Source organism: Nannospalax galili, unplaced genomic scaffold (assembly GCF_000622305.1).
Source record: "Nannospalax galili isolate Female #2095 unplaced genomic scaffold, S.galili_v1.0 scaffold18, whole genome shotgun sequence".
In the NCBI taxonomy this organism is placed as follows: Eukaryota; Metazoa; Chordata; class Mammalia; order Rodentia; family Spalacidae; genus Nannospalax; species Nannospalax galili.
The window spans coordinates 908,904-927,518 of NW_008346548.1; the positions used below are offsets into that span (position 1 = coordinate 908,904).

At 38.3% G+C, this 18,615-nt stretch overlaps 1 protein-coding gene across 14 annotated transcripts in view; it reads right to left on the reverse strand.

Annotated features, from left to right (window-relative positions):
• The window catches only part of Zbtb20 (zinc finger and BTB domain containing 20), an 843,460-nt gene that overhangs the window by 115,589 nt on the left and 709,256 nt on the right, over window positions 1-18,615 (reverse strand). The window contains exon 1 of one of the 14 annotated variants that reach the window (XM_008842870.3): window positions 14,299-14,615. The exons of 12 other annotated variants lie outside the window; for them this stretch is intronic. The gene's annotated coding sequence lies outside the window, so the exon portion shown is untranslated. Of the gene's footprint in view, window positions 1-9,660; window positions 9,746-14,298; window positions 14,616-18,615 lie in introns of those variants that run through there. One more of the 14 variants, XM_008842871.3, reaches the window with a different exon arrangement.

The window sequence follows — 18,615 nt, forward strand, 5'->3', positions numbered from 1 at the left end:
AAGCAATTTGTACTGTAAGGAAGGGTGGAGCTGGGAAAATTCCACCACATCTGCTCCTCTGTCACACCCCTCTGGAATTGGAGAGTCATTATTGTTTCTAGTGACCTGATTTAAACATCGGACAATGTAATTTTCCTGAAAAATGTTTTACTATTTTTCTCATTCCTTCTGTCCTTCTCCCAATCCAGGATTTTGTGAACTATTGGTAATTCTGTCTGCTCTAAGTTTATACTTATTTTTCATATGGTCTGATGGGTTTTAGCTTTTGAAGAGTGTAGAGAGAAAAAAAAGAACATCTCTGAAAATGTGTAATTATGAAAAATGCTGGGGCAGTTTATTTGAGGTAATGCCACTATAAAGTTGATATGAGGTGCAATGGTGGCTTAGACACTACTCTCCTAAGAGCCAGTCTATGGCTCTGAGGTGATGATGTAGGAAGCAGGGGCTCGCGGAGGCCAGCCATGCTCATCTATACACACTGCTCTCCTGAGACCCCAGGCAAAGGCCGGCGCTTCTTTTGTACCTTTTCACTGAACTATTTTAACTTGGGAATGTCCTGAACTGCACATTAGGGCTATGTCCTCTTAGTCCCTGACCTAATATGGCCTTTCTCTATCCTGGCTCATATTTGCATGCCACTTACAGTGAGTTATTTGATGAATAATGAGCCCTACTATCATGAGGTCAGGCATAGACTATTTTGGTATTATGCTAACTCCCTGTTATCTCTTTTGTTGATTATTTGCCTGACTAAGAAAAATCCTAAATCTGTTGCCTGTTGTCATTTTTCTGGTTAGTATCTTTTAATGACATCTAGTGAGTAGTTAGGAAAAACAATGTTATTTTAGTAAATCCTAAACATAATGTAATAATGAAGGAAAACCAATAGAGAAAAGCATATAATGAATTTTTAAGCTATACCTAATAAATATTTAACCTATATTTTCTTCCATTCTTCCTTACTTCCAAATGCCAACAATTCAGTTATCCATGCAAATTTTTTTAACATTAGGATCAAAATTATGAATTTCTTTTCTGATGATGTTCCAACCTATAATCATTGCATCATGACAGCATTTGCGCCACGTCTACTGTGTGAGACTGGCTTTGAGATTCCTCATAAAGGACTCTGCACTGTCACCCCCTCCTCAAAACTGCTTCTGTTAGGAGTTCAGACTCCACTGTGAGTGCAGCCACCAGAACCTTGAGTGCCTGTCATCCCACCACATAGCCCCTCTGCAGCTTCTACTCAGACGTGCAGAGCGTACATTTGGGATGGCACACAGCGGGACAGGAAAGGATACAGAGCTGTCATACCAGCACATGCATTGTAAGGAAGTAGTTACGCAGCAACCGCTTTGCTCTTTTATATTCTAGGCAACACACCGATGAATATAATTCATAATGAACATATTCAACATTTTTTCCATCAGTTCAATACATTATTCATAAATATTAGAGATGGGAAAGACTTAGTAGGTTACCGAGTACAGAACCACTCTGCACCTCCTTTCCTCAACTGTTGACACTAACTCAAAACCTAAACCCAAACCCCTAAACCAAACCCAAACCACCAACAATAACAAAGAAATAAAACAACATACAAGGAAAACAACAGATTCACAGGCTTTGTAAGTATGAAGGAAAATTCAGAAGACTACATTCTGGCCAGGGAGTGGGAGTGGCGGGCGGGGGTTGTTTTATCTGTCTTGGTAGGGCTGAGGATGGCTGGCTCCTCATAAAAAAGGCAGGCCAAGAGAGGGAAATGCCACTTTCTCCCCCTTGAGATTGCAATTCAAGGAAAAGACATGAGGCAACACTAGGTTCTTGGCCAAATGTCTGACTCTACCACCTGGTGTGGACTCAGGACTCAAGACACTCTAGATAACTCTAGGTAGGACACATGATATCAATGAGAATGATGAAGAGAAAAAGTAGAAATGAATAGAGAGTTAAAACTAGTAGAGAATACTCCCTGGGATTATCTGTACTATCAAGATAGGAAAACTTTGCAGATGCTACTGTCTCTCTAGAGGAATAAATGCATGCATTTTAATATTCTCAGCAGCTGGTTCCTGTTGAATGCCATCAGGATGATTCAGCCACCCACTAGGAACACCAGTAACAGCAAGTGCACACAGAAATCTGCAAAACTTTTGCCTCTTGATGCCAATACCATTACTCTGGCAAAAGTCAAACCCTTCATTGAATTAGGAATTCTACTAAATATGACCTTGTTCCTCTCACAAATACCACTCACTCTCAAATAAATGGAATTTTTAGTGGATTAAAATGCAAAATTCTTCCTGACCTGAGCATACCCTGCTGTCAGCTCATCTTCTGCATGTCCGTGTTATCTGCCTATTTTTCATTTTCCCTGATACCTCAAAGGACCAATGTCCATATACACTAAATTTCCCTGTATACTGTCATGCCTACAGCTGAATCTTTGCACTTAATGCTATATCTGCTTTTATATGCCTCAAGTTTTTAAAGAATCATTTTCACATTTTTAGAGGATTTCAATTTACACAAGATGTGGTTACATGCCTGGAATAAAACAGCAAGGTGTAAATAAACTGCCCTGACAATAAACCTCATCAATACAGAATTATAATGTCATTCTTTAGCTAATTAAAAATTCTCTACCTGCCCCTTCTTCAAATTTAGCCCAAATTAGACCCCTAAGGGAAGACAATGCCAAAGATGACAGCGAGTGATCACGATGCCTCGCTGCTTTATTTTCAGGTCTCCAAAGTAAAATCTAAGGACATTCAGCTCAGATTCAGGTGCTCTCAATGGCCATGAAAATATATGGCTGAAGAGGGAATCTATAAATGTAATGAATACACAATTGGCTTATAACAGATGCAACCAAAATTAAATTCTAGATCTTGACCTGCTCTCCAAAGTGAAAGTTTCTAGTTCAGGCTACAGAGAGAGATATAACAAGCTCATTAATCACATAAACTAGGAATAGAAGCTGACACTTCTGGGGATGCTGCTAAGAGCCATCCTAAGTGGTTAGGGGTCTGTGGAGAACCTGAAAGATAATGTGGTCTTGAGAGTCAACAGTGAGCAACATTGATGTCTTTTATGGCATACCTGGGGCAGGCATCTGCCATGACTACTACTGTTCTGAACCTCCAGGACAGAATTCAAGGATGTTTGTGAGGAAGTAATGGATACAATATGGATGTGTATAAGGAGATTCTGTAAATTTTTATCCAGTTCCTGTTATGCAAAAGTCATACTGTATAGTGATGATAAAAATGTTAAATTCAATCCATTACTTTAAGGATTACATTAATAGGGAAAAACTACAAATAGGGGGATGTTAGTGATAGCAATAGTAATAATATTGGTGTTGAGTAAGAACATGAGCTACTCATTATGATAAACACTCTGTAGATGACATTTCCTAAAATCCTTCTAATACCCCAGCAAGCTGACCACCATTTTCCAGCTTACAGATGTGGAGAATGAAACCCAGTAAAATTAAGTACACTGCTAAAAATTATATAGAATTTTTCTTTATATTACAAATTATCAGAGAGATAATCTATAAAATAGAATACGATAAGAATCACTAAAAGAGAAGATACAAAATATCATATAAGTTAAGAAGGAAGAATTTGCTTCTATTTGGGAATTCAAGGAGAAAAGGAAGGGATAGAAAACTATTGTGTATGTTCAGGAAACAAGAAGTCCAGCTTGTGATGTATGCCAGCCTGGTGAATTACCACTTCCTGATAAAAACTCACATTTTGGTAACGAAATAACTCTAGCTGGACAGTAGATTTCTAGGGAGGAAGGAGGACTTCTTTCCAAAAGAAAATTTTGACTACAAAATTCTTTCCTCTTCTCTCCTCCGTTCCTCCTCTCTTTCCTTTTCTACTTCCCGTTTCTTTTGTTTTTATGGGGAAAAGAGTAAGAAGGAAAATGAGACAGAAGGTATGGAGGTCAGGGGAGCAATGGAAGCACCAGAGAGCCTGCAGGGAGGACATGGTGCCTTTTCTACCACTATTCAGCCTTGCTTCTGCCTGATTCATTGAAGGTGATATTATGGATACTAAAATAGGAGCCCATTTTTTTGATGCCTTTGTTCTCTTCTTCAGTCACTCCTGGAACATCATCTACTTCCTAGCTCTATAAATCTTTTTCAGGGAAAGAGTATATGCTAGTTAGAAAACTTCCCTTCTGGTGCCAGTTTTGCCTTTCCTATTTTAAGAATGAGTGGCTACATTGCCATGTTTAAGTTTTCTGAATCGAAACGTTAGTGGTTTAATACAGGATAGAATTAATCTGTTGGGCCTGTGGCTCTTCTGATAAAAATAAAATACTGATTTTTCTGTAAAACCTGCTGTTCATCCCTATTTAGAATCCATACTTCACATAAACCAATGTATAGCACCACTAATCGGGATAAATTTGTGCAGCTTCATTCTATGTTCTAAACTTTCCTTTTTAATTTCTTGTTTTCGAAATAGAAACCCTGCAGTACACACACACACACACACACACACACACACACACACACACACAAAATTAAATATACATGTTTTTGCATCAGATAGTCCAGTATAGTATTCTTCTCCAGAGAGCTGGTTAGCCTATGCACTTATATGGAGATACCTAAGGCTTCTTCAATTTTTGAAATACAATGATTATGATCCTATCATGCTGACATTTGCTTTACCAACATTTAAAACAGAACTTTTCAACTTCAGACAATAGCATAACATGTTGATCTAATACTTAAACTTGTAGGAATCTTTAAGCAGATGTGCATACCAGCTCTTTATAATGATTATCACACTGGACAGCCAAAAATTATGATGTTATTCTAATTGCCTGCAACATTCCATTTGTAGTTCATTATGCCCTATAGGAAAAGTCCTGCTTCTCTATCCACCTTTAAAATTGCTTGATTCCTCTTTTCTGTTAAATCTTTAAACATCTCTTAACACTAATCATCAGTCCCTACTCTGTCATAGCACTGTCTCACCCTCCTGGCCTTGCCCATTGATGTCACTCTTACTGATGTAATCACACATGCTTCATTGTAGTTTTATTTGTCACAGTGTTTGTTAGAATTATCTTCATTCCTATTGCACCTTAGTTCAACAGAATTGAATGTGCTTATGCAATTTGTTTTCATTTAATTTCTTCAGCTAGGGTTTCAAAAGATAGAACATTTAATTTTCTTTGATCAATAAATACCTATTTAGTCAAATGACTCTGAAATAGCTGTAGAAGTTTTGTTCATTGGGGCAAAAATCTTGAGACTAGACAGATTGTTGTAAATTCAGAGAGTGGCATTTCACTGACTTTGAATCCACATGTTCAAAATGTAGTAGTGTCAACTTAGTCTTTCAAAGTGATCTATTAAGCAATAGATATAAAATATGTATAATTTGTATCTATGTATGACTTTAATGTGAAGAGTCAAGGCAGTTTTAAAGAAATATTAAATCTGATCCCCACTGACCAATTCATTGACTTTCTGACACAGCCTAAAATGCTTTTTGCTATACTTAAAACCATTTTATAAAAACTTTTATAGTATATAGACTGTAAAGTGGCAGTGTATTTCATAGTGATAATCTATAATCTATACATATTTTAACTTTTGTTCATTTTATGGTCACGGCATGCACATATAAACAAGTGCACAATAGTTTAGCTCCAGAAATTTTCTTTGGGCTAAACTATGAAAACATAGTTTGAATAAAAGTTGGATACCTGGCATCTTATTTTTGCTGTTTATGTTTTAAGACTTACAATGTAACGTTATGAAATATACTCATTTATTTTCATGTTCAATCTAGAGTTTCAGGACAGGGAACGGATTACAGATTGTTCTCTCCTGGTTATTTCTGGATTCCAGTATATTGATCATTTTATCATGTTCTTGTTTTAAACTGCTTTAAACACAGCACAAATGTTATTCTCATCACGCCAGAAATGGGTTTGAATTGATTTTGAGTTTCCATCAATTTTACTCTTTGCTCTCTGTAAGAAGTTTTTCACTTGTTTAAATTCAAAAAGATAGTTTTGTCCAAAAGATGTGAGTACACATTTAGGAAGCCTTCATTGGCCAAGAAAACTCAGATGCTTTATTTTACAAAAGCAAAGCAAATCCAATAGTACTTATTACCATGCACTCTACTGAAATTAGCGAAGATCCATGCATCAGAATACAGTTTCAAGGGCTTCCTCCCTCTTCTCTTCACTTAAATGTTTGGTAAAGGATGTACCTTCTGAGAAGCAACTTGATTGGTCCAGGTTGGCACTGCTTCAGTGTTTGGCCTACGGCGGCTGCTCAGGACTAATTCCATCTCATCCTCTCTTTCCCTGGACCATATCAAACTCAGACACATGGTGTGCAGAGGAAATCCGAGTCCTTTAAAATTGCTATTTCTTTTGGTAATAAGGCCAAGCCTAATTCTTCTTTGGCCAAATGATCTTATCAAGATTTAACAAGAGATATTCAATAATATCTCCAATCTATAAAATGACATTAGTCTAAGGAAGGTAATTTATTGCATAGAGCATGTATATACTTTGCCTCCTGGAACAAGGGAAGGGCAATGATCAAACTTACTGAAAATAATACAGCTGAGAGGAATGTTGTGGCAATTATTCACTTTGATTAATTTGAAAAGAAATGAACAAGTATTTATTTCCCTATTAAAACAATACTAGGATCTATTTTCAGTTACTGATGAAAGCATTTCACTCCTAAAAAGGTACCTTGCAAACATGTGCTTTGCCCTCCACCATGCTGTCACAATTCAGAATTTGTAACGTTTCAGCCAGATTTTCTAGACTAACTAGATGAAACAATTGCATTACAGCATTAAGATTCCTTTGCAGAATCAAATGAAAGGAGATCTGTGCAGTTCAAACAGCTTGAAAGACTTGTCACAAAACCAGCTCAATCCCTGTGTATGCTATATATTTTTCTAGGTTTACAGTACCAGTCACTTCTATGATAACTATGATTTATCTTCACACTTAAGAATAGCAACAAACACAGGAAGAAATTTAGATAGGTAAACTTCATTTCCCACTCTATCCTCACTGCTCCCCTGCAGTTTTGTGTTTCAGAACAAATGCTTCATGTTTTTTAAAAGTGCCAGAAAAATCTCTTCATCTAGCTACGCAGGCCCAGATTTTATGTATGTAGTATGACATACCTTAAAACAGAGAGCCCCACAAAATGCAGCGGGACATTAATTTAAATACAGACTTAGGGGGAAGAGCTCCATCTACTGAATCAGTTAGATCATAGTTTGCACCCTATAGTTATCCCATTCATTACTTTTAACACTTAGAGGCCCTGGAGAGAAAAGAAAAGTTACAGGTATGACCATCCAAAAACATAGCTGGGACCCTGATGCATTTTTTGGATAGTTCCCACATACCCTAAGTGTCTTTTCCTTTGTCCCTCCCAATTTCCAAAGCTTTCCATGCTTTAATACAAAATAAAAACAGGATGTTTTGCTATGTGAACCATCTCTTGGAAGCATGGAAAGTCACTGGCATTGAAAGAAAAACCTTAGGTAGTTGAAGAAAAGATGTACAAAGAGAATCTCTGTCCCTGGCATGTTGAGCACACTATGAAAAGGCAAAGGGAAGACTAGCTGCTTACTCCTCCTACCTTGGATCACTGCTGAGGAAGGCTGCAGTCCCCAGGATCAGCTCTCTGGGCTTTCCTTGGCTGCACCAGTGTTGCTGTGGCATTGGGAATTTGCTGTGGCTTCCTAAGATTATAGGGATATGTTGCAGCAAGCCAAAAAAGTCACAAACAAAATTCAAGAGAAAAAAAAAGTATAAAAACAGCTGATTTTATTGGAGAAGCACTTGGCATTTTCCGGCATACGCCACAATTTTCTTTGTATTTCCCAATTTTATGATCAGAAAAATTATCATATCATGTGTATTATTGCTGTTTTATTGGGGGGGGTGTTGGTGGTGATAACCGTGGGGGTGAATGGTCCCAGGAGAAGCAAGGTAAAGATTGTCTCTTGCTTGTTTGAAAGCTTTCCAGGAAATGACAGGTTAAAACTTTCCCAGAATACTGAAGACATATAGAAACCATAGAGTGGAAAAGATGGACATTGTCTTTCTACGTTAGAAAAGTAAAACAACAACAAAGAAAGCATCAAAAATACTTGTTAACACGCTGACAGAGATGGAATAAATCAAGTGGTATTTTAATAAACTTCAATATTATTAATACAGCTGCATAAAATGCAGGAATGTGTAGGGCTTATGAAAATATAAATTAAGATAGATTATAGCAATAGATATTTATAAGCATATATGGATAATAATCAGAAGCAACAGTTTACTGGATTTTTAAAATTCAGAAAATGAATAAGATGTAATACATTAACAAGTTTTCTAATTTTCTTTTATGTAAAAATAAAATTAATAATCAATCAAATTATTATTAATAAAATTTGTGTCTATCTCTGTGTACACAAGTATGTATGTTTATATAGAGCTGTGTGCACGCGCGCACGTGCACGCGCGTATACACACACACACACACACACACACACACACACACCCCTGCATAAAGTAATACTGATTGTCAATGAAAGATGATATGTTGAATGAAAACTAAAACTCCAAATTACTTTAAATTGGGTACTGAAAATATCAGCATTAATCTATAGGCTTCTCAATCTTTCTTTTTAACGCACTGAATTTTGAATTTCTATTTTAAAGCGCACACACATAAAAACAAATTAGTAAAGCACTGCATATCAATACGTATTTTTTAAAAGTTCATTTGCATTTATTGGAATATTCAAAGCTCATAAAATAAAATTACAAAAACAAGACAAAACATAAAAATCCAAAACAGCTAATTGAATTCTTTTTTACAAACCTTTTAAAACAAGTTCAGTTCTTAGACAAGAATAACTACGAGAAATTTCATCTTAGAGAGTAACTTCCTTGGATAGTTATAAAGGCCTGAAAAATGAGATTATCTCCACCATAACTATAACAAAACAGCTAATATGGAGGTATATTCTGCCAAGAATCAATCAGAATTGCAAATCCTGAGAGGGACATCGCAGACCTGTGAGAGGTGACTACGTGAGGCCACATCAAACCGAGTTAATGGAGATAAAGCATTCTGGAAAATGGAAAGTGTTAACAGTCACTGACAGGAAAGAATGTACTTCAGCAGCGATGACAACGACAACACAAAACAACCAAGGACAACTGGATATACACCTGCAGTATAAAGTATGATTACTTATTAAGAGGAGAAACTACTTCTTTGTCACTGCCTTTAGAAGGCGGCTTTAAAAAAAAATGCCTGCACAAAAGACACATGTGTTCCTTTTCTGGTATTATTACAGGCCCACCTAGATTTAGCTTTCGATTCCAGATGAGATCAGACATGTTCAGACTAGCACATCTTTGCTCTGTAGGCACAGAGCTGCTATCATTTCACTGGCAAATCTCGTATCCCTAAATTTATGCACAATAGATGCCCTTAAAAAAAATCCGTAAATTTTCTGTCTCAGTCAGATTCCTCATTGAGTTAATTTTCCTTCATTTACTCTGCTAGTAATAAGCCGGAAAGTTAAGACAGGCAACTCTCAGAATAAAGAAAAGTTGAATAGTACTTACCCTAAGTACAATGTGCAAGCCTTAATGGACAATTCACTTTTGCTCTATGATATTTAGAAGGGTTTCCAGGTCTGAACTCAGCTCTCACCCTTTTCCCTTCTGGAAAACTGAGTAGACTCACTGGAGGTGCCTCAGAAAAGGATCATACAAACCAACAGCCTTACCTGTGGCCATTCAGAAGACTGCACTTTGGTGTATATTTAAAACTATGAATAAAGTCAGAGACAGCGCATGCTCAGCAGGCAATTTAAAAATATTTATAACATTGTTGTTTCAAAAACAAATTTCCTCAAACAAAGCAAAACTCACATTTCTTATCCATGCCAAGTTTAACATTCTGAGACAAAGATGTTTTGGAGATTTCCGTTGGGAGAGAAAAGGTTTCTAAAATTTTTTTGTTGAGCCGAAGAACAGTTCTCCTTTCCCTTTTGGGTACTCTGACAAGGGGTGGAATAAATTTTCCTTCAACTTTCAACAAAATTCACCTCTGGTTACTGTAAGATATTATACATTCAAGGACTATGAGAAATAATTTCAGAGCGACTAACAAGAAACCAAAACCTATGGGTTTACAAAATGTAATGGTCACCTGAACCTTCAAGGCAATCCTGTGTGTTGATATACAAAAATATATCCACACACAAACAGAAGCTAGGATGTTATACAGAGGCAAGAGTCATGTATAAAACCATATATGTAGTTAAAGAAGTTATCTTTTTCTCTTGCTAGCTAAAATCTGAACTCTTTAAAGCTGAAAAAGAAATACATCCACATTTTAGGAAAGAGCCAGTACTGTTAGTATAATTCTGTTTTTCATAGCAAACATGGAGAGGAATCAAATCACACATTGGTCGGCAAAATTTTGAGTTGTACAAAATAAAAATTTAATTAAGTCAGGTTTTAAAAGTACTAATTGCAGCAAAATGCCTGTGTCTTTGGTGTCTGGCAAATTCTCTTTCTCGTCCTTGAATACTTTACACATTCCATTTTACCATCTATCACCAAACCCTGAACGGGTCACAGATCTCAAAGATCTTATTTAAATCTCTTACTTAAGTCTCTGAATGGATTTTAGCTCCTGCTCTACTTTCCAGGGGTGCTCAGCTGGCCTCACAAAAGCTCCACAGACATATCTTATGTTTTCAAGTTCAACAGAGGATGTCAAAAGAAAAAAAAAAATCATGGATTAAAAAAAAGTTTATTAAAGTGAAACCAGGAGTGCAGATTTGAAGAAGTTGCCGCTACTTTTATTTCCCTCTCAACTCTGCACAGGTGTTTCCTAACTTACACTGCTGGGCATGCAGATGAGGAGGAGGGTTAAATTAAGGTGAGCTAGTGGGCCAAGGGCTGGCCAGCAGGCATTTAGGATCTGCAGCCTCCAGTGTTAATGGATATGCTTTAAAATGGACCCCCAAAAAAGCCTAGAATGAGGTTTCTTTTTGGCAAATGATGAAACCACTATACTGAAATAATTAGAGCTTTGTCCTTAAATAAAGCATCAGATCAACAGAACAAAAACAAAGATAAAAATTGCACACACATATGCATGCGTGCACATACTCTCTGACACACAGATACACAAAACTAGCGGGTGAGGGGAGAAGGAAATTAAATAAAAGAAAACAAACAGAGTCCTAACAGGCCATTCTCCAAAAAGGAATCTAAATAAAAAGTCATATGATATCTGATAGTGCAGGACGCGTCGCCAAGAAGCAGAGGGGATTGCCTCCAGGAAGAAAGGGCCAGTGTATTCCAGCTCAAAGAGCTTTTCTTTCCTCCTCCTCTATTTTTTTTTCCCTTTTCTCCTCGACTGTGAATGTGTTACTCTCAGGTCAGATCTACGAAGACTCCCAGAATGACAGCTATCACCTTTCACTGTACTGTGCAGCACAGCTACTGATGGGAGCTGCTTTCAGCAAGCCTCTTCCCCTGGTGCCTGTGTCCCTCTCTTTTCTTTCCTCCTCCTCTATTTTTTTTCCCTTTTCTCCTCGACTGTGAATGTGTTACTCTCAGGTCAGATCTACGAAGACTCCCAGAATGACAGCTATCACCTTTCACTGTACTGTGCAGCACAGCTACTGATGGGAGCTGCTTTCAGCAAGCCTCTTCCCCTGGTGCCTGTGTCCCTCTCAGAAACACCCGTGGGTGGGGGTGGGGGTGGGGGAGAACAAACAAAACCCCAAAATGCAGGTACAACAGCTTCAGCAACAAAAGGGTTCAGGAGGAAAAAAGTACAAAACTAAGCAAAAAGGAAAAAGAAAAAGAAAATAAAAAGAATTCCCAAACCTCTTGCCTTCGATATGAAACTTTTTAAAGACTCAGTTTCATTTATTTTGATGGCTAACTTTCATTTTAAGATCTTTTGATTCTTAAGCACTATTAAAAGCATTATAGATTCTACAAAAACATAGTAGTCTGTGGGCAATTCAATAATTTTCCTCAAGAAAACATGTAACTGTAACAAGTGACCTGCCCAAGAACATTTTGGATTTGCCCAAACTCCCCCGCGTTCTACTGTCTCTCAGCAAGTTCAAGGGCTCACTCTGGCCACCCAGTACTAGTTTTTAATTTGAGGGTCATTACTGAGAGAACACATACAGAGTAAGGGTTCCCGAAAAGACTCCTTGTTATCAAGTTACTTCAAATAGAAGGCACTCAGACCTCCCAGTCAGGAGGGTTTACTAGTGACGCGTCACCCTTTGCCCCATAGGCACTGCACACTTTACAAAAACCAATACACATGCATTTCACAAATATGGAAAAATGTATACAGTGATAGCTTTTCTTATAGTTTCCTTCCCCAGGGATAATGAACAGATTATGCTTTCCATAAATGGAAGGAAAGAGACGGAAAGAGTTTCTGATTCTTGAAACAACTGTTGTAGCTGTTTCCCACTGAGCCACACAGCTATGAGCAGCTAGGTGTCCAGCCTACTCTGTATTTATGGTGTTTGTGGTACTTATGGCTATTTCTCCTTTGCTCAGTTTAGTGTCCATTACGGACCTTCAAAAGACTTCCAAACAACAATCAAAATATAAATGCATTGAGTAGAACTTTTGGAAAGAAAACATTTCCTTGGGATTATAATTCAAGGATATTAGTATAAAAACATAAATGTACAGCATGTATAAAACTGTTTACGACACTTTGCACATACAGTTCACATCCTGATTTGTCCTCTCTTTTGTTAGAACATTAATTTGAAAATGATAAGCATTCTGGAATGTTTGCACAAACACAAATTCACAGCAGAAATACATATGCATAGGCACAAAATCAAATGGAGACTACAGATCTGCATGGAAATCAGAATTGTTGAAAACCTCTGTCTAGACTATATTTTGCTCGAACTAATATCATAGACAGGGCAAGTAATCTTTTTGGGGGTTTTGTCATTAATGCCACAAACAAAATATAAAATTCAAGTATCTGCTTCCTTACTGCCTTTCCCCAATAACTGGCAAGTGACATCAATGGTACCTTTTAAGCAGATGGATGAAAAACTTGTGAGATAAAATGAACTGATGGACCCTACTGGGGTATTTTGGGAGCTAAAATTCCATAATTAACTTTTCACCCAAGTGGCAAAAGTAGAGGGTGTTGTTGCCACTAAATTGATTATTTGATGGGCTCTTGCTCTTTCTTCTATAAGATTTTGGGGACCTAGAAAAGGTACAGTCATGCTAAGAGAAGATGCATCCTGAACAACTTTTATTGTGAGTGGGAAAGAGATAGCAGAGCGAGCACAGGGACAGTTGGATATAGAAAGAATGCAAGAGGAAAGAGCAACACATCCAACTTAATTAGTCATTCCTTTTAATTTTTTCACATATATATGTAGGGTGAAAGAGAGAAAAGATAACTAGATTTCTTTTGAATGTCTTTGTGTTGTTACAGAGTGAGTGTTCTGTTCCTGTCTCTTTTTAGACAAAAAACTAATAAAAATAGAAAAACATATATCAGACATTAAGCTCACTCCCCCCCCCCCTTTTCCCTTTGTAAAGAACTCTTTGTTCTCTAGTGAAAATGCTGAAAAATCCCCGGGCAGCTACTCCCTGAAACAAGTGCAAAACACTTAGAGGCTTTTGGGCTGGCTGGAAGCCAGGAACCCTCCCGCTGTCTGGTTAGAAGAGGAAAAAAAGAAGAGAGAGGGAGAGGGAGAGAGGGGAAGAGGGATGGGGGCAGAGAGAGAGAGAGAGAGAGAGAGAGAGAGAGAGAGAGAGAGAGAGAGAGAGGCAGAGAGAGAGGAGAGAGAGAAATTGGAGCTTCCTTCTAACAGACATAGGAAGCAGCTTTTTTTTTCTTTTTCTTCTTTTTTTTTTTTTTTCTTCAAAACTGGCGGTCAAGCGTTAAGTAACTCCCGTCTAAATCCACCTGCTAGAAATGAACTTGGGTACCCCCCAGGGGTGCACAAAGACAGGGAAGACGGTAACACACTCCATACTCTTTCCCACCCCCGTGTACTGCTTCCATTCTTCCTGCTCCCAAACACAAATGCCCACAGCTTCTCACGCCGCCCCTCTTACCCCCCAACAACAAACACAGCAAAATACATGCTCCCTCAGTCTCCTTTAAAAAAAAAGGCTTTTCCATCTCGGTTGCGACACAGTGATAAGGGGGTAGCGAACATCTCATACCTGGTGTGAATGCTAATCAGTCAGGAGTTCTCCTTTTCCCAAGACAGGGAACTGTTTCCTTCCAAATTTATTAGAACCTCCTCCACTGCCTCTTTGAAAAACCTTCTTTGTCACCCTCTCCCAAGTCCCGATACTTCTTTAAAAAAAAAATGGCTTCGGAGCTCCTTCTATTCTTGATATTGATTCTCTCTCTCTCCCCCCACCCCTCCTCCTCTCTCCTGTCTGTGTCTCTTCTGAGTGGTCTATTGATAAGTCCCTGGAGGCACTGGGTCAGCCTGCCCGTAGGAAACCAGACACAATGCACAAATCTCCGAGTGCCATTCTGCTATCAGCAAGCAGACCACGTTTAGGAGAGAGAGAGGGAAAAAAAACAGTAGAGCAAGAGACAGAGAGAGAGAGAGAGAGAGAGAGAGAGAGAGAGAGAGAATAACCCTCATCTATGTTCTGTAAGTAAGCTCAATAAAAGTGTAAGAGAGAGAGAGAAAAAAAAAAAAAAAGAGAGAGAGAGAGAGAGAGAGAGAGAGAGAGAGAGAGAGAGAGAGAGAGAGAGAGAGAGAGAGAGAGAGCAAACGAGGGAGAGAGAGACTGAGAGAGAGAGGGAGGAGAGAGAGAGACAGAGAGACACGGAAGGAGAGAGAGTGTTTGAGAAAAAGACTGATTGGAACAGGAGGGAGGGAGAGAGAGAAAGGGAGAGGGAGAGAGAGCGCGAGAGGGAGAGCGACACTGCCAGTCAGGTTAATCATCCCTACTTTAATTAGCTGTTCGGCTTAGACATAAAACAATTGAATTTGAATGATCTGTCAGCAGGCTCGGCTGAACCAAAGGGGAAAAGCGAATATTACAAAAAGACTGTTGGTGTGTTCTGATAAGCAATACTGCTCGTACTGACAAATCCTCAAAGGGGGAACTATTAAAACTTACAACTAAACAAAAAGTGCAAATACAAATGGCACTAGATAGAGGTCTTTTTTAAAAAATGGAGTTTTCTCCCCTAGTTTTATGAAATGCAGATATTTGTGTGCAGGTGGCAGCATATTAGGGGTTTGTGTGTAATGTGTGAAAGTTTATTAACGATGGTCTAGGAGTGTAGCAGACAGATGCTGCAGAGAACAAGACAGGTACAGTCGGATGCCGAATCTAGATCTTGGAGGGAGATGGATGCTGAAAAAGAGGCACTGTGTCGAGAGATCAGCACAGACAAAGTCGGTGGGCAGACAGGCAGACAGATTTTCGGTACGGCATGATCTTGTCTAAAAAGGCAAAAGTTCTGATGCAATAATAGGTACAAAACAATCCATCCATCCTCCTCTCCCGGGTGCACTCCAAGGTACAGTTAAAATGGATTAATCTTTGTGACAAACAGAGCTGGCAAGGCAGACTGTGGCAGACACTGAAGGCGATTTGCAGACCCAGAAAATGCAAAGCTGGGAAAGGACCCAGAGATCAGCCTTTCCCACCCCTAATTCAGCAGAGGAGGAAACTGAGGCCCAGAAACTCACAGCAATAAACCACAAAGGCAATAACAGTGTCAATACTAGAACCCAGGGCTCCAGAAGCCCAGCAAGCTGTCTCATGTATCACTAAGTCTCTAGTATTCCTTCTAGAATCTGGCCCAACAGGTATGAAAGTCCCCCTTGCCTCCAGAATAGCAAGATTCTTCTATTTAGAGAATTCGTGCACAAACCTCCATTTTTTTTCCAAAATGTCAAAATATCCAAGTGGGAATAATTTTTTGATCCATTTTTAATGATGAGCATAAGGGATTTAAGTTTTCAGCTCATTCTCAGAGTAATGCAGACAAATACAGCATTGTAGAGTCCTGTCTGAGCAAGGTCTAGCTTGTGCCCCATTTCTAAGCTATCACTGGCAGTGCATTGATCTGCAAAGACTTTGCCCAGAGTTTACCATTTCCTCTGTGAACATCACCTGCTATGTGGCACCATATAAGAAGATGTAGCTTTTTCATTAAACTAATTTCTAAAATACAGGCACATTGTGGTTGAAAGAGATTGAATCTTTCAGTTTATGATGTAGTTTTAAATCACTAACGAGATTTTCTACTTGAAAATTAGCTATGGGCAACTTTTCTGATATTTTTCAATTGAAAACAAGTTACCAAAATAAAAAGTGGCAATTGTATTATTTGCTCATGAATTCAAGCATATCTGTTTTGGGACTACATGATCACATTAAGAAAGGAGCTCTTTCTTGACAACAGATAATTGAGGGTGCATTTCTTCAAGGGAAGAGGTGCTTCTAAAAAGAACAGTGCCATCAGATGTTATTGGAGAGATTAAGTCTCTTGTCCTAAAAACAAGAATCATAATGTATATAAAAGCAAAAACTGTCAGCCACGCTTCAGTAACGACATTGCTACTTAGGGTGAAAGAAGAAAACCGAAAGAAATGTCAGGCACCTGGGAACCCACTAAAAAGCAAGGCATCTGAGAAGAGTCATAGCCAAAGTAATTTACAGTATTTGCACACAGACTTCTTTACCAATGACTGGTCTGGCATGCCGAAAACATAGGGTCCACAGTCAGTGTGGATGTTGGGGGAGAAAGGACTGATTTTGACACTGGCAGATCCTCTTGCATGTCCCAAAGAGTATGACAGGCAATAGGCGAGGGCCAGAGCAGGGAAGGGAGGTGTTTATAAATGCATGCTGGCAGGGTGCTTGTAAAGGGCATGAGCTTCACAGCAAACACAGCCTTAAACATTTCATAAGTTACAGCTATGCTCAGGGCCTCAGTTTTCCTATCTGTAAAAAGTGATGATACTGGTCTGGTTGGAGATGACATGAGTTAACATATGGAAAGCACACAAGCTAGTCATTACATGGTAGTTATTGAAAAGGGCTTAACGAAAACATAAATAAGCAAAACTATGAACTATGGCTGTGCAGAGTGTTTTATTCAAAGCATGCCAGTTAAAAGCAGACAACAAAGGAAGGATCTGAGATTTTTATTTAAAAGGGCTGGCAGTAGAGATCATGAAGTTTAGAACCCTAAAAATCTAAAATCTAAACTTATAAGGTGTTAGGTCATCTGAAGTCTATGAAATCTCTTTATCCCAAAATTTGAGAGTATTTCCTGGCTCACAATAAAAATGATAGCCAATATATTACTGGGTACTGGATTTGTACTAAGCACTCTGGTGTTTTACGCTTCCATCATAAACTAATGTCACAACAATACTCTGAATTAAGTACTCTAATAGCCCCACTTTACGGCAAAAGAAACTGATGCATAGTGACGTTTAGTTATAAAATTGGCTGAGAATTACTGAACTGTAAACATAGAGCTGGGATTAAATGCAAGCACAATGACCCTAAGCTTGCATCCTCGACAACAGTGCTATCCTGGCACCCAGTAGGTGTCTATAAAATGTGTTAAATGAATAGCAGATGAATAAAACATATTAAAATTTTATTAGAAATGATATATCTCACAATCACTTCCAAGAACCTTGTGCTTGGATTTCTTATTGGGGCCTCTGAGTAGCTTACTTCAGGTATAGCCTTGATCAGAAGCCAGGGTGTGCATGCCCCAGCATGGTGTTGAGATGGGATGAGGTAAAGTTTGCTGACCATGACCACCCAGGGCATTTAAGTATCTGACCACGTTTCAGCATGTTGAGGATGGTGTTAACACACAGGTTATTAATTGGCTTAATTCCAGTTCAGATAATTATATCGTGTCTCTTTAATTTTTCCCCTGACAATGCTATCCTTCATTTCCTGTCACAAATGTGCTCTTTCAAAAAGCATATGAACACACACAAACATATAGTTATATTTAAGGTTTGTATAAGCACTTAGGGTGTTCCCCCCTAAATTATCAGTGTTCAGCAGCAACATAATAAATAAGTGAATAGGGAAAAGAATGAAAGTCATTACAAAATAAAGACAACTAGTTGAAGCTAAGATTTTTATTTGGCACTGAAATAAACAGAGTATTAAACCATTTCCTTGGTGACAGGATTCCAGTGATAGATATTTTTCCCATAGGCAGATATTTCGAGAGCTGATGACCCGCTTATGATAAAGGAATTTCCTTATACTGTGTAGTTTTCAACATAAATACATCAATGAAAATTCTGATTCTTTTCAGAGTAGACAATGAGACTAGGCCCTGAGTCCTATGGTATATTAAACTCCTGGGTTTTAGAATAGTTACTAATCCAATTATTAGACCCTGGCTTATTTGTCACTTGCTTTTTGAAATCTTCAAACATATTACTAGAATAATCTTCAAGTTATAGGACAAAAGGATAAAGTACCCTAATTTAATAAGGTCAGGAAGGCTGAGAGTCAAAA